Source organism: Musca autumnalis, unplaced genomic scaffold (assembly GCF_047663935.1).
Source record: "Musca autumnalis isolate F117 unplaced genomic scaffold, ASM4766393v1 scaffold_4, whole genome shotgun sequence".
NCBI classification, from domain to species: domain Eukaryota; kingdom Metazoa; phylum Arthropoda; class Insecta; order Diptera; family Muscidae; genus Musca; species Musca autumnalis.
Genome location: NW_027411977.1, coordinates 214,185,360 through 214,201,878, shown reverse-complemented (window position 1 = coordinate 214,201,878; position 16,519 = coordinate 214,185,360).

The window sequence follows — 16,519 nt, the reverse complement described above, 5'->3', positions numbered from 1 at the left end:
CGTATTTTCTGGGAATCCAATCTTTCTTTTGTTTTGGTCATATGAAGCTATAATGATTTTCGTTTTGTAACGTATATGAGGATTTTTAGCTATCCTATTTAGAACTTTTTCCTGCAAATTACCACAACATCGGCATTGGCAATTGGTATCTACTACTATAACGATGCTGGCATTCCTGTTGTACCTGCCCGTTTCCAACGTGGCATAAATTTCCTGCGTGGTCTCAGTAGAAGAATAGTCGAAGATTTTAGGCAAATGTGGTAGTAGTTTTTGGTAATAAGGGTCCTTTTTTTTGGTTGGGTAAATGTTGCAAGATTCACAAGTGAGAACATGAAAACGTGGGCGTAAACCAAGTATTTCTTGAATTTCATAGTCAAATTCTTTCAGATAAATAGATATGTCTTCCTGTTTTTCATTCTTAAATAAGAAATCACTTAGGAGCAACCTATTACCCGTATTAAAACATTTTTGTCTTGACATTTCGTTATTCATATAAATACATTTTTCCCAATTCTTCATGCTTCTATAAATTCAAAATGATAAAGCAATATGTCCGACTGAAACGAAATATTTCTCAAAGCGATGTTGATGAATAACTGATACAACTTGTCATTTATACGACGCCGATATGCATCGTCAAAGCAAATAGCACCGATAGATTTTTCGAAAAAAATATTCTCTTAAGCCAGAATAAGGTAGGCTATTCGAATGTACAGTGCTTAATTTGTGTTGTTTTCACTGGCATATGCCACGTGAGTTTTATTTTCTCTCAGCTGCAGTTGAGTTATATGTAGACAGCGGAATCCTATGCAAATGCATATATGGTTAGGATGGTCGAAGAGAAAATCTGATTAGACAGAAACTCGTTTTAGCACAAAATAAAACGAATTAGGCCCAAAAATTATTGCATATTTTGCATATCGTGAAAATTTTTACATACATATTTGCATAAAATGAGCATATGAAAAACCATTTGCAAAAATTTATACAAGTATTTGTGGTCTAAATATCAAACCGAAATGACTGAAATGAGGTATTTCGTCTTCGTTGGGGCTATAAAACTTTCCACCTGAAACTTATCGGTATTGGTTCAACCCTTCATATCAGGAGGAGGCATTGTGACTCACAAGAGAGCCCATTTGCTCTAAGTGAGCGTAAATTTGTTATCGCTCACAGCCTGTGTAGATGCTAACACGTTGTGAACAACAACAAATTTACGCTCATTGAGAGCACAAGAGAGACCCAAAAATGTTCTCTGCCTCACTCTGCTTCATATAGCCCTCACAGAACGAACCTCTCGAATATAAATTTGTTTATTTTATTGCGGCGGTGCTCAAAATATTTTGTGCATTAGTTTCTCTGAGCAAGTCTTTCCTTTGCTAAACGACAGCAGATGAGAATAAAGAGAACATATGTTGTTGTTGCAGCCACGTTAACGTATATGGGTGATCTTGGCTGTTTTATTGACTTGACTGAAGAGAATTTTAAACAGAAAAATTGTACACACAACATTGGTGCTCATAAATGTTGGTGTATTAGTATTTGTAATATACTCTTTCCATTGCTAAACAATTGCATCTCAAAAATAAAGAGAGAATACGTGTGGTTTGTTTACACCAGTGTTCACCAGCAACAACAAATTCTACCGCTGCGTTTGCGTTGGGCACACACACGAGATTATCTGTCCCTCTCTAGATAAACATCGTGTGCGTTCCCAGCTAACAATTTTTTCCGAGGGCTCTGATATCAGATTTTTTCTGAGATTTTCTGAATATTTTTTTAGAAATGTGGCCGATTTCTCTAATATTTTCCTAGAATTTTGACCGATTTTCTATAAGTTTATTTTAAGAATCTCTGTACATTTTCTAAAGAATCTTAAGAATCGTCTTTCCGAATTCGTTCCGATTTCTAATGGATTTTCTAAGGGAATTTTTTTTCGGTTGATATCGAAGGACAAAATGACGGGTCATAAAATTCGCATATACAATTTTAAAAAATTTTTAATATAAATGCAACATATAATAATTCAAGCTAGTGTTGATAGCTTCAACATGCTTCTGCACATTGTTCTACTGTTAATCATAAAATGATAACAACAGGCACAATGATTAGAATGTTTGAAATTAGAACCTTCCATAAATAGCACATTAAAAGAAAATTGCCTCTGATTGGGGTTTGTTCTGTACAGTACGACACGTGTTGTGTTAATATTAAAGGCATCAGCGTCAGAATTGATTCCGATTTTTTTTAGAAAATCTGAACTTTTCTTCGAATTTTTCCAGAATTTCTTTCCGAATTCGGACGGATTTTCCTAAGAAAATCTAAATTTTTCATCGAATTTTCCAGAATTTTCTTCCGAATTCGGACCGACTTCTGTCAGAAAATCTAAATTTTTCTCCGAATTTTCCAAGAATTTACTTCCGAATACGGACCGAATTCGTCGCGAAACTCTAATATTTTTTAAGAATTTCCTTAGAAAATTCTTTCCGAATTCGGTGACCACGTCCATACAACTTTCGTACCGAATTCGGTACGAATTCGGCATCAGAATCGGATATTTTTTCAGAAATTCTGTCCGAATTCGAAACGAATTCGGAAAAAATGTTAGCTGGGTTAATTCATTGCTAAAACAAAGAAGATGATCGGTGGTGAGAGCAACGTTAAAACACACCACAATTGAGATTGTGTATGTTCACACAGACACGGCTCGCGAGCCCAGTGGTGATTAACACTGGTTTACACTTTTAAGTATGAGGACGAGCATCGCTGACACACAAACACTTTTGTGTCTATAATTGAAATATTTGTTGCTGTTGTTGTTGTTATAGCACAACATTTTGTAAAAGTTTGTAAAAATTTTTGGGTTATTGAAGAGACCTAATAACAATTACATTGGTATTGCTTCTACATCGCACAGTGGTCCCACTTGTATTGAAAGAAGTGCCAAAATAGTTGTGATAGAGCTACCGCATCGAAATTTTAAACATAGGTTAATAACAAGGCAAGAAGGTAGAAAAAAATTGTAGTTGATGCAGATCTACATTTAGGTATAGCCCCCATATAAAGGTACCGGTCGATTTGTGGTATTTGGACAAATATAGGCAAATTTTCCAACCGATTGGGTAAATATTTTGCATTTTGAGTTCTGAGTGAACAAACTACCTCCTTGCAAGAAATGTTCAGGTATAGCCCCCCATATAAAGGTACAACCCGATTTTCGGTATTTTGAACTATTTTTATAAAATTTTTTTAACCGATTTGGCTGTTATTTTCCAAAATACCTCTTTGCAAAAAATATTCAATATAGGTGCATGCTTAGGTATAGCTCCCACATAAACGTACCTCCCGATTTTCGAAATTTTGACAATTTTAAAGTCGTGATATAAGGAGAATAACTTGCCGGGTGCCGGATAGGGGCTGCTACAATTTTATTTATCGTAAACTAGAGACTTTCCCCTGTAGTTTAAAAACAAGTAAGAATGGCGTTAAGTTTGGACGGGCTGAACTTGTTATACCCTCTACCACGAGCTCTATTGAAGTTTTATGGAACAACTAATTTCCTTTCGTTTATGAAGGCGACTATACACCAAATTTCCGATATTTCGTTAAGATAATGTGTGGTTCGATTCCCAGGCCAAGCACTCATTGGTATGATAGAAGTCTCCCTTGTGCCTTCTGAGATGTTTTTGAAACAATTATATTTTGTAATGTGGCAAAAACCTTCAAAATACCGAAAATCAAGAGGTACGATTCTATGGGTGCATATAGGAAGACTTGGAGCTGTACGGATAATTCTCTTCTGGAACATTTTATAACCTCATGGAGGACTAAATAAAAAATTCCAGTCACTTCGGTAGGATATTGACGTCACACTCTTCAGAATTACAAAAATCGGGAGTTATCGTTCTATGGGGGCTATATGAAGACGTGGACCTATACCTAAAAATTTCAGGTGGAAAGTTTTATAACCTCAGCAAAGACTAAATACCAAATTTCAGGCAATTCGGTGGAATATTGAGTCCACAATCTTCAAAATATCGAAAATCGGGAGGTACCGTCCTCCTATTTGGGCTATATTAAGGCCCCCAACGTAGACTAAGTACCAAATTTCAGCCATTTCGGTGGAATATTGAAGCCACAACATTTAAAATGCCGGAAATCGGGAGGTACCGTCCTATTGGGGATATATTAAGGCGTGGACCTATGCCGAAATATTTAGAGGGGAAAGTTGGATACCCGCAAAGAAGACTTAGTACCTAATTTCAGCCATTTCGATGCATTATTGTGGCCACAATCTTCAAAATTTCGAAAATCGGAAGGAACCCTTCTATTTGGGCTATATGATGGCGTGGACCTATACCTACAACATTCAGGTGGAAATTTTTACACTCCCAACGAAGACCACATACCAAATTAAAATTGGGAGGTACAGTTCCATGGCGGCTATATAAAGACGTGGACCTACACCGACAAATTTCTAAAGGAACGTTTTGTAACCCCAAAAAAGACTAAGTACCAAATTTCAGCCATTTCGGTGGAATATTGAGGCCACAACATTTAAAATGCCGGAAATCGGGAGGTACCGTTGTCTGGGGGGTTATATTAAGGAAAGGGCCTACACCGACAAATTTCAGGGGGAATGTTTTATACCCCCAACGTAGACTGAATACCAAATTTCAGCCATTTCGGTGGAATATTGAGGTCATAACCTTCAGATACCGAAAATCCGGAGACTAAATACCAAATTTCAGCCATTTCGGTGTGATAATGAGGCTAAAACCTTTAAAATACCGAAAATCGGGAGGTACCGTTCGATGGGGGCTATATGAGGGCGTGGACCCAAACCGACAAATTTCTGGGGGAAAGTTTTATAACCCCAAAAAAGACTAAGTACCTTCAAAATACCGAAAGTCGGGTGATACCGTTATATAAGGTCTATGTCAAAACGTGGACCATATAGACCATTTGCAATACCAAACATCCTAGTAGTAATAAAAAATTCTGTACTACAAGCTGTATCCTAATTACAAGCTTTATCCTGATTTCAACAGACGGACATGATTATGTTGACTTAGAATTTTACCCTAATCAAGAATATATATACTTTATGGGGTCTCCGATGAATATTTCGATGTCCGATGAATATTTCCGAATAACAAATTTAATTATACCCTCCATATTATGGTGGGGGCTATAAAAATATAATGTGTTTAGAGAATATTCATTTCATTGTCAATACAATTTTTTTTTCGATTTTTGTAAACGGGCGGAACCAGTGTGCGCTGGACATGGCTATATCCATGTAAAGTATATACGTGGGATCTTAAATAAGTATTTCGAGGAATTGCAAATGGAATAACAGACTTAATATACCCTGCATTATGGGGTGGAGGACGGACATGAATGAAACGTCGCAGTAGTTTTGCTTGCAAGGGTAATTACCTAAGATAAGATTGTACTATAGAGTCTATAGTATAGACGAAGATTCCGTATGTCCACTGCATTCGCATTTGTTTCTCTCTCTCTCTCACTTACACAATAAGTGCACAAAAAACAAATGATAAGCTACATATAGTTGTTGTTTTATTTTCACTTATACATGCTTTACTAGCAAAGTGCCCGTCACTTTGTATGTGGAAATGACAACAAAAAATATTTTTTCCAACACCCACAGGCCCTTAGGCATGGATTTTTAAACAATGTATTTTCCAACACCCACAGGCCTTTAGGCGTGGATTTTTAAACAATATTTTTTCCAACACCCACAGGCCCTTAGCCGTGGATTTTTAAACAATATTTTTCCAAAACCCACAGGCTCTTAGGAGTGGATTTTTAAACAATATTTTTCCAACACCTACCTTCTCTTAGGCGTGGATTTTCAAACAATGTATTTTCCAACACCAACAGGCCTTTAGGCGTGGATTTTTAAACAATATATTTTTCAACACCCACAGGCTCTTGGTTGTGGATTTTTAAACAATATTTTTTCCAACACCCACAGGCTCTTAGGCGTGGATTTTTAAACAATATTTTTCTAACACCCACCTTCACTTAGGCGTGGATTTTCAAACAATGTATTTTCCAACACCCACAGGCCTTTAAGCTTGGATTTTTAAACAATATATTTTTCAACACCCACAGGCTCTTGGTTGTGGATTTTTAAACAATATATTTTTCAACACCCACAGGCTCTTGGTTGTGGATTTTTAAACAATATTTTTTCCAACACCCACAGCCCCTAAGCATGGATTTTTAAACAATATATTTTTTATTACTCCACCCAATATCGAATTTATTACAACATACGAAGTTTTCTCCGAGATTTATTTCTTATCTCCATTCTATACACCAACAGTGATTCTAATACTAAAATCCAGAATTTCAATGCCATATTTAAGCAAATACCAGAAGGTTCCAAATGTACTAATTTCCAAAACTACCTCCATATCTTAATACTACACTCTAATCTCAATTCAAAATTTCAGGATTCCAGCTCTTTCCGTCCATCCAAATCCTAATTGTACCAAATTTAGTACTATTAAGTACTCTTTGTACCTTTAAGTCCGGATTGGTAAAATTAGTTCAATTCTACAACACCTCAACAGCAAACTTAATTCCAAATTGCAGGATTCCAGTGCTATCTGTTCGGTCAAATCCAAAATATACCAAAATTTAGTATCATTTCGTACCCATAAGTACGAATTTCCAAAACTAGCTGAATCCTATACTCCAACAGTAATTTCAATTCCAAATTCTAGGATATTAGGATATTGAGGCCACAAACTTCAACTTCCTATGGGGGCTATATTAAGACGGGAACCTATATATACTAATTTAAGGTGGAAAATATTATACACCCAACGAAAACAAAATACCAAATTTCAACCATTTCTGTGGGATATGAAGGCCGCAAACTACAAAATACCGAAATGCATCAGATACCGATCTATGGGGGTTCTATGAAGACCTGGACTTATGCGGACAAATGTCAGGTATAAAATTGTATACCCCCAACGAAGACTTTATTCCAGTTTTCAGCCATTTAGGTCCGATATTGAGGCCACAACCTTAAAATACAGAGAAGTGGAAGGTACCGCGTGGACCTATATGGAACATTTTCATATGGAAAGTTTTATATCCCAAATGAAAACTAAATATCAAATTCATCCATTTCTGAAGAATATTGAGACCACAACCTTCAAAATACCGAAAATCGGAGGTGCCGGCCTATGGGAGATATATGAAAGCATGGACCTATAATACAAAATTTCGGGTGGAAAGTTGTGTACCCCCAACGAAGACTAAATTTTTAAATAATTTAATTTTTAAATTTTAGCCTTTCCGGTGGGATGTTGAGGCCACAACTTTCAAAATACCAAAAATCGGGAGGTGCTGTTCTATGGGGGCTATATGAAGGCATGGACCTATACCGACAAATTTCAGTTGGAAAGTTGTATACTCCCAACGAAGTCTAAATACCAAATTTGAGCCATTTCGATGGGATATTGGGTCCTCATACTTCAGAAAACCAAAAATCGGGAGGTGCTGTTCTATGGGGGCTATATGAAGGCATGGACCTATACTGACAAATTTCAGTTGGAAAGTTGTATACTCCCAACGAAAACTAAACACCAAATTTCCGCAATTTCGGTGGGATATTGAGTTCGCATACTTCAAAATACCGGCTTATGGGGAATATATGAAGGCGTGGAGCTAAAACAAAAAATTTCAGGTGGAAAGTTTTATATTCCCAATGAAAAATAAATACCAAATTTCAGCCATTTTGGTGGCCACAACCTTCAAAATACGATTTTTCGGAGATACCGATTTATGGGGGCTCTATGAAGACCTGGACCTATGTGGACAAATGTCAGGTATAAAATTTTATACCCCCAATGAAGACTTTATTCCAGTTTTCAGCCATTTAGGTCCGATATTGAGGCCACAACCATAAAATACAGAGAAGTGGAAGGTACCGCTCATGGGGGATATATGAAGGCGTGGACCTATATGGAAAATTTTCATATGGAAAGTTTTATATCCCAAATGAAAACTAAATACCAAATTCATCCATTTCTGAAGAATATTGAGGCCACAACCTTCAAAATACCGAAAATCGGAGGTGCCGGCCTATGGGAGATATATGAAAGCATGGACCTATAATACAAAATTTCGGGTGGAAAGTTTTATACCCCGAACGAAGACTAAATACCAAATTTTAGCCTTTCCGGTGGGATGTTGAGGCCACAACTTTCAAAATATCGAAAATCGGGAGGTGCCGTTCTATGGGGCTATATGAAGGCATGGACCTATACCGACAAATTTCAGTTGGAAAGTTGTATACTCCCAACGAAGTCTAAATACCAAATTTGAGCCATTTCGATGCGATATTGAGTCCTCATACTTCAGAAAACCGAAAATCGGAGGTACCGGCCTATGGGTAATATATGAAGGCGTGGACCTATAACAAAAAATTTCAGTAAGAAAGTTTTATACTCCCAACGAAAACTAAACACCAAATTTCCGCAATTTCGGTGGGATATTGAGTTCGCATACTTCAAAATACCGGCTTATGGGGAATATATGAAGGCGTGGAGCTAAAACAAACAAGTAAAAAAGTATCAGTCGGCTTTGCCGACAGAGATATACCCTGAGCCTGTGCAAATTGAAACACTTTTTTTCACAAAAAAAAACTTATGTAATTAGGGGGTTTCAAAATTTTGGTCGTATGAACCGAAAAAAATGTTGATTAGGATTAAAGTTCAAAAATTTTGCGGAGAAGGTACTTAAAGGAATGTACCGATATAGGCCATGGGGGTGCCATAGGGGGTTTTTACACCCTTCGGGCTGTTTTCTCAAGAAGTATTGACTTGCCCCTGAAACAACTTTTACCATCGTAATTGAGGCAGCGAATGTAAGTTGCTTCAACAAAAATCAAAGTGATTCAATAGCAGGTCTTAAAGTAAACTTAAACAAAATTTTGTGTGTACGGGTACGAACCTGATCTATATCTGGTAGATATTATGAGAATGTGTAAAGTATGGACCAACTCGGTCACTCCCATCACGAGTTATCGTGCGCACAATTTTTCCGAATATTTTTGAACTTTTGTGGGGTAGGTACCTGAAGGAGTGGACCGATATAATCCATCTTTGAACTTGAACTAAGTTTGGACAAAATATTACGAAAGCCAAATTTTGGACCGAATCGGCAGATCCGTTCTAGAGTTATCTTGCGCTCCAACCACTACACTCGGTGTCAAAGGGTTTTTTTGTAACTTTCAGGCTATTTTCTCAGAAAGTATGCACTTGCCCCTAATGAAACTTACAGCGTCGTAAAGAGGACAGCGAATACAACTTGCGTAAACAAAAATCCTAAACTGAACTTTTCCGAAATTTTGTGTGGGAGGTACCCGAAGGTGTGGACCGATTGAGTCCATATTGGAACCTCATCTAAGTTTGGTAGAAATTACACGATGTTCAAAGTATGGACCAAATCGGTTATTTCCTACAAGAGTTATCGTGCGCACAAGTTTTGCGACAATTTTTGAACATTTGTGGGGGAGGTACCTGAAGGAGCGGACCTATATGGCCCATCTTCGAACTTAAATCGAATCTGGACAAAATATTTCGATACCCAAATTTTGAACCGAATCGATTGATCCGTGCGAGAGTTATCGTGCGCACCAACCTGCCAGACAGACAGACAGACAGACAGACGGACGGACATTGCTAGATCTACTCAAAATTGTCTGAAACGGATATCGTACAAACATACTTGGGTTCTAAAACCATTATTTCGATGAGGCACATTTCTGGTCGTATCAAAGTGTAAATACCCTCTTTAGCCTAAAGGCTGAGGGTATAAAAATTTCAGGACACAACCTTAAAATACCGAAACGTGGACCTGTACTGAAAAAATTTTGAGGGAGGTTATATGGCCTCAAAGAAAACTAAAGATAAAATGCCAGCAATTTCGGAGAGATAATGAGGCTAAAACCTTGTAGATACTGAAAATCGGAAGGTACTCCACTGACAAATGTCTCTGGGAAAGTTTAGTGGCTACATAGAGGACTAAATGCCAAATTTCCGTTATGTGGTTAAAATCTTCCAAATACCGAAAATCGGGAGGTACTGTGCCATGAAGGCTATATCAAAATGTAAAGCCTTACCGACCAATTTTTGGGAGAAAATATAATAGCCACAAAGAAGACTAAATGCATGCCAAATTTCAGCTATTTCGATAAGAGAATAGGGCGAAAACTTTTAAAATACTGAAAATCGGGAGGTACCGATCTATGGGGGCCATATCAAAACGTGGACCTATACAAATTTCTGGGGGAATCTTTTGTGTCCCCAAAGAAGACTTAATACCGAATTTCAGTGAGAAAATCTTGCTAACACCTTAAAAATGCCGAGAATCGGACGTGGACCTGTACTGACAAATTCCTGGGAGAACATTTTGTGGCCCAAAGAACACTAAATACCAAATTTCAGGCATTTCGCTACCGAATGGTCTTTTCGAAAATCAGGAAGTATTGTTCTTTTGGGGCTACATCAAAACGTGGACTTGTACTGACAAATTTCTGTAGTGCGATTCTCTAACACATTTTTTGAGTTAACGACAAATATCGGTAAAATTAAAATGCTTATAAATTCGGTAATTAACGATATTTTTCGCTAAGTTAGCGGCCAAAAGAAAGTAGTCGTAATGTTCTACCGATAGCAACAGTTTTGTAAACTTTTTTTTTAACTTTTCATTCATAATATCGCGTTTTAATTTTACCGACATTTGTCGGTAACTCAAAAAATGAGTTAAAGAATCGCGCTACTGGGCGAAAATTAAAGAAAACTAAATTAAAAAAATATATTTGAAAATTTGCCTTTTAATATTAACTATTAAATTTTTTACTCGTTGGAGTTAAGCTGAAGGATCAAAAAATTTTTGCAAGTGAAAATTGATAATTGTTTCGCCTCCCGGAAATTGTGATTTTTCGACTTGAGTCGTTTTCTTTGAAAACCACAGTCTTATCAAAATAACAGAACAATATAAACGTGTTAAAAATTTCAAACAATAAATCAATGGTGGGCAAATTGCGAGAGACTCATGTATTTTTTACACTTTTGTGTATGAGGCCGAGCATTTCTGCCCAACAGTGCAATAAATACAGCCAGGGATGCCAGATAAGTTTGGTCGAAAATCGGCACTTTTCGGGTGCCAAAATCGGCAAAATCGGCAAAAAAATTTCGAAATCGGCAAAAAATCGGCAATTTAAAAAGCATTTATTTCAGTTCATATTATCGCTTTATTTAATAAGCATAAGTTAAAAACATAACATTTTAAGTACAATAAATAATTAAAAATTCATAAAACAAGGCAACAATTCAAAATATGTATGAATATAAATGGTTTTACCATATCAGTATCGGCCAATACTAAAGCACCCCCTCAGTACATTTTTTTAAATGATAATTTTTTTAAGAGTACAAAGTAATAAATTTATTTTTTATTTTTCTTTTTACTTGTTTATATCTTTGTTATTGGAAAACACAAAAATAAGGAATTAAAAATTTAATAAACAAAAGTTAAAATTCAAAAAACATTTTAGGTCGCAAATATAAGCGGACAAAACGAAAGCACCCCCCAATTTGAGGTACAACAAAAACTATTGAAATCAATATTTCGTTGCGTATCCTCTATTCTGGATGATACAATCACATCTTTTAGACATAGAGGATACTAAATTATTAATTATTGCAGGCGAAATAATTGATTTTCGGAAAATTTAGCTTAAATCCCCAAAATACTGAAAATTGGAAGTTACCGTTATATGGCAGCTATACCCAAACGTGGACCCAGGTTTTTGGTGTGTATGTTTAGTGACCACTAGGAACCCTAAGTACTAAATTACAGCTAATTTAGTAGGAAAATGTGGCTTAAATATCCAAAATACCGAAGATCGGAAGGTACCGCTATAAGGGGGCTATACCAAAACATTAGCCGATAATGTTCATATTCATCCAAAAGTGATGCTACAGCATCCTCTTGTCAAATATAAAATCGCTTAGGTTTAAAAATTAGCAAAAGAACGATTCACAGAAGAACGCTAGACGCCGACTTATTCAGCCGACGACAAGCAAAAAACCCTTCTGCCTCCATGTTTTACAGTGTCTTTGCAATATTTAGGATGTAACGGTTGCCAATTTGGCCCACGCCTTTTACCATCTGACTACTTTAAATTAATCATGGATTCATCGGAAAACCTAACAGTCCTCGATTTTTTCTACTCCAGTTCAAATGGGTCTTCCAGTCTGGCTCCTTCATTTTTAGTCGATATGAAAGTTTTTTTTTTTGCTAACTGAATAAGCAGGCGTCTGCCGTTCTTCTGTGAATCGTTCTTTTGCTAATTTTTACACCTAAGCTATTTAGTATTTGACCAGAGGATGCTGTAGCATCATTTTTGGATGAATATGAACAATGTCGGCTAATGTTTTGGTGTAGCCCCCTTATAGCAGTACCTTCCGATCTTCGGTATTTTGGATATTTAAGCCACACTTTCCTACTAAATTAGCTGTAATTTGGTACTTAGCGTTCCCAGTGGTCACAAAATATATCCACAAAAAAAGTGGACCTGGGTTCACGACTAAAATATGTTTAATAAATTTGGACAAAATGGGAAATAATGGTTCAGAATTTGCACATCTTAATTCACATACTGTTTTCCAAAACTCTAGCAACTCTAATTTTTTATCTTTAAACAAATTTTGGAAATTCAAAAGTTGAAAGTGCGTGTAATTCTAAGTCCAAGTCTTTTTTTTTCTTTTATGTTTATAAAGCTTTCGTATTCCTTTATAATGTCGAAAAATGAATCTTATGTGCCATTTATTATAAAACATTGATTTATGGAAGCTAGGCACATACATTTGTTTTCAAAATCAAACCGCTTCAAAATCTGATTACAAAGTTCAATGTAAAAGTTTGTGCAGTTTTTAATTATTTCCACTAACTCACTTTTCGACAATTTCGTTTTTTGAACAATTTCCTTGACGTATATACCCAAGTACACGTTTTGGCAATCAAGGAAATTCAAACTGTTTTTATAATCTGTTAAAAAATGTTATCATTATTAATCAAACTACTCTTGACGAAATTACTCATAATCAGTTTAAGTAATCTTTCCATTACAGAATATGTATTTCAGTAGATTCACTTTGAAACATTTTATCTATTTTATCTATATCTATGTATCTATCTCTCTTACTCATTAAGACAATATAGATTTATGTATAGTTGTCTTTGTCATTGTACCAAATCACAATTTTCATAAAAAACGCAAATTTTATGTGCCTTAAGTAAAAATCGGCATTTTAGGGGTAAAAATCGGCAAATCGGCATTTCTATTTTTTTGGACTAAAAATCGGCAAAATGCCGATAAATCGGCAAATCTGGCATCCCTGAATACAGCGAATTTCTCTCAGTCGGTAGAGAGAGAGAGAGAGAAAGTGATCATGTCAGTGAAACCAACACAAACTAAGCAGGGTGCATTAGCTGGCCTTGCTTTGGTGTAAGAGAATATATTTTGTTTTTTTTTTTTCGAGAACTCTACGGCTGCTATTTGTTTTGACGATGCATATCGGCGTCGTATTAATCACTGTTGGACATACACAAAAGAGTAAAAAATACATGACTTTCTCGCAATTTGCCCACCATTGGTATTAATCCAATGGTGAGCAAAACAGAATTTAAGAGAATATAAGAGAATTTAACATTTGTCGTTTTTCATGGTTTTTCTAAATTGTTTTTTAATTGTGAAAACACAATTTTAATCTAAAATCGTGGATGAAATTATTTATTAAATAATAATTACAAAAAATACTTAAACGTCTGAGTTTTGTTGAATTAATAAAAGTGGATGCCCGTGCACAGGGCTGTATTAATCACAAGTTGTGTCAGTACGTCATCGTAATCGCTTTAAGAATGTGTTCGTTTATTTATGTAAGCAAGGGGAATTACCGCAATTTTATTAAAACAGATAAAATCTATGGTGGGACAGAAAGTGTATTTTTTTCTGATCTGCAAACCAATTTTTTCGGATGTGTACAAAATCATATGCAGAAATTGAGAAAGATGAAGAAACGGAAGATATATCTTTTTATCTGAAACAATTTGATTATGAGATACAAGAAATTCTTGGTTTACGTCCACGTCTGCATATTCTCACCTGCGTCTCTCACAACATTAGCCCAGCAAAAGAATATGACCCGTTCTACCAAAGAATATTACCACATTTGTCTAATATCTTCGACTATTCGTCTCCTGAGACAATGCAGGAAATTTATGCCAACTTAGGAACGGGCAGGTACCAACGGAATGCCAGCATCGTAATACTAGTGGATACCAAATGCAATTGTAGTCGTCGTTTGCTGGTAAAAGTTCTAAAAAGGATAAATAAAAATCCGCACATACGTTACAAAACGAAAATCATTATGGTTTCCGATGAAAAGGGACGATTGCTTGTAAGAGCCTCAGCAATACTGAAATTTGTTCAACCATTTAAATTTGGAGATAATCCACAGACCCGACGTCGTATTTGTTACAGTATGGATGAAAATACTCTTTTAATGTTTCCCTATAAAATTGGAAACTGGAAAAATTTATATCGTTTTGTAAAACTAATCGCCACAAACCATCAGATATCGATTAATGAACAGTTAATTGAACCTGAGCCATTTATGAATCATTTAATTGGATTTACAACAACAAACGCCGATAGCTATGTTTATAGCATAAATCCAGCATTGGCCATAATCATAAATAATTATTATTTTACAAGTGCCAAGAAAGTGCGGCATGGTAGCGAAGAGGATATGTGTCGAGTGATGAAGGTATTAAAATGTGCTCAGATACCATTTATAATACTGCAAGACTGTACACGTGAGGAATATTTAAGGATCATGGAATACATAAAACACTACAATTTCCATCCCATAACAACCTTTATATTGTTCCTTATGTCTCATGGAAATCAGGGCCATATAATTTACACAAGAGATGGCCAGTTGCATCTATTTGAGAATATTATCAAACCCATTGAGGCAAACGAATCTCTGTCAAAGGTGCAAAAGTTATTTGTGGGTAATTTTTGCCGTGGCCCCATTGATTACGAATATGCTACCTATAGGCAACTGGAAGAAATTAACGAACATTTTCGCAATGTAGATTTGAAGAAAATCAAATCCCCAAACTGCTGCCAACTACTAAGTGAAAATTCCACTTTTATGTTTAGTGTTCCAGATGGTGTACAGTCACCGAGAGATCCACAATCTGGTAGTCCATATATGGAAATATTTTGTCAAATTTTCCCTTCAATAGATCACAACAAAGATTTCCGTGAAGTTTATAAAAATATTGAACAACATTTAGAGAATACTAGCGGACCCGGCGAACTTCGTCTCGCTATTACGGAATAAAATTTCATACAAAAACTCAATTTTCGATTTTTCCAATTTTCCGACTTTTCCAGAGGGATTTTCCAAAATTTTCTTCCATAAAGACCTTCTCCTCGAAAATGCGAATAACTGACAAAAAAATTTACAGAAATCGGCATAGCCGTTCTCATTTTATGAATTACTATACATTTTTTACACCATTTTTATATATATAGATTTATTATTATCAAGATGCCTATAGACGTTCCGATCTGGTAATAGGTAATGCTACAAATGGTCATACTATCTCCCGATTACATATTGAAGCTTCACAAATGATTGATTTGTTTAAAAAGTTAAGACAAGATTTTACGAAACTACTAAAACAAGAGGAAGAGTACGATGATGATGATGATGAAGTTCAAAATCAACCAAAATCTTTATTTTACATATGTGGCAGAATATCGAAAATCCGGGAGAATAATCTACATGAATATTTTTTGAATAAATATTTTAGCAAGGAGTTGGATGGTGGTGACAACGAGTGATTCAAAATAAATTTCGATGTTATTCAAAGGCCAGCTGTGGATATACATATGTCTACTGCTTATAAGGGTTTATTCAACGATGAAATACACATAAAAATAAATATTTTCTTTAATATTTTTCGGATATTCTAAAGTTCAAATTAATATGTATAATATTTTTAAATGTATATTATTTCTAAATAAATATTAAAAAAAAAAACAATTTAGAACGGCGTTAAGTTCGGCCGGGCCGAAATTTTTATATCCTCCACCACGAGTTCCATTGAAGTTTTATGGAACAATTAGTTTCGTTTCGTTTATGAAGACGACTATATATCAAATTTCCAATATTTCGATAAGATAACGTGGCTAAAATCTTCAAAATACCGAAAATCAAAAGGTACGCTTCTATGGGGGATATATAAAGACGTGGCCCTATACATATGATTCTCTTCTGTCACAACCTTCAGAACTGCGAAAATCGGGAGGTACCATTCTATGGACCTATACCGACGGATTTCAGTCGGAAAGGCTTTGCTCCTAATGAAAACTAACTACAAAATT